The following is a 1,470-nucleotide window of genomic DNA, read 5'->3' on the forward strand; positions in this document are numbered from 1 at the left end:
GAAAAGCACACCATATGCACTTGAGTGGATAATCCCGAGATATGCAGGATCAAGGTTAATCTGTTGTTAAAAATGAAATGGATTCAGAACATATCAAGACACAATATCTCTCGCTCAGCAATTTTGGAGTTTTGCCAATGCAGCACATTTGGCTGAAAGTCATGATGGCTTACTTGAGAGTCCACACATACAGTGGAGCCCCTTATGGATACATCACAGTTTTCCCTTTCACCTTTTCTTTTGCATGACAGAGAGTGGGCCTTTGTAAGGATCATCTATCATTACATGGGATTACTATTTCTTTGCATGCTGGGATCTCTTGGGATTACAGGGAGATTACTTCATATATATTTTTAAAATCTCCGTGCTAGATTTGTCTTTATCTTTTCCATCCGGCAGTTTTTGGTAAGATGCTGAATCTCCACATTCCTTAATGCTGCTGAGAGTATTCATTTCCACACTCTCAGCATTAGTAACACCTGTGATATATTTGCATCCTCCATTGCAATGAATCCAGACAAAAACAGGCTATTTTAAACACCAAATAAATATAATTAATATTCTATTGTTAACTATTGTAAACAAATGTGTTATACCGATTAACACCACAAGCTTTGAATGTCCCTTAAGACTCGAATGCTGTGGCTTTTTCTGATTCCCCCTAAGCTTTGAATATGAGATACCGCAGACGCGCTCTGTCGAGGGAAAGAAGAACACACATCATTAACTATGCAGCGAGCTATAATGTGCCGATGTGAAGGTCATCTTGATTACATTGCCGTCATGGAATCGACATGGATGATAAGAGAAAGAAACAATGCGTGAAAATATCGTTACCAAAATGCATGTGAAGCAAAAACAAACAAAAACAATTATGACCACTAACTAAAGCGAGTGTGAATATCAAAGCGTGCGTTTAGTAGGAAAGTGGAGATTGATGGTGTTAGCTACATTAGCTCCATTAGCTTTATTATGTTTATTAGCATAAAGAAAGGAACAAGGCTTTGGAGGAAGTTCAAAATCAACACAACTACAACACACGACATGGCCTCGCACAGAATAAGACACAGGTGGAAAACAAATCCCATGGTTGTTTTGTTCAATTAATTCAGGGTTGCCAACTCTCACACATCTCACACTCTCAATCTCACGCTCTCACGCTGCCCAAACTATTCTCACCCCAAAAACAAGACGAACCGCCGATCGTTTTTGGTTGGTTATTTACAATGTTGAGTTGACAGCTGCTCAAGCTGTCGATCCCCCCCCACCACTCTTAACAACGTTAACAGACAGCAGAGCGGTGGGAGCCGGTTGGTCAATCCCCGACCCGTAGTGCGCAGATCTGAGATCCAGTAGAAATGATAAAAAGTAAAAGTCTGCTGCTTATTGTTCTACTAGGCCAAAATAGAGTCAAAGAGTGTATTTTGGCCTAGTAGAACAATAAGCAGCAGACTTTTACTTTTTATCATT

The sequence above is a fragment of the Pseudochaenichthys georgianus genome, chromosome 11 (genome assembly GCF_902827115.2).
Source record: "Pseudochaenichthys georgianus chromosome 11, fPseGeo1.2, whole genome shotgun sequence".
Classification (NCBI taxonomy): Eukaryota; Metazoa; Chordata; class Actinopteri; order Perciformes; family Channichthyidae; genus Pseudochaenichthys; species Pseudochaenichthys georgianus.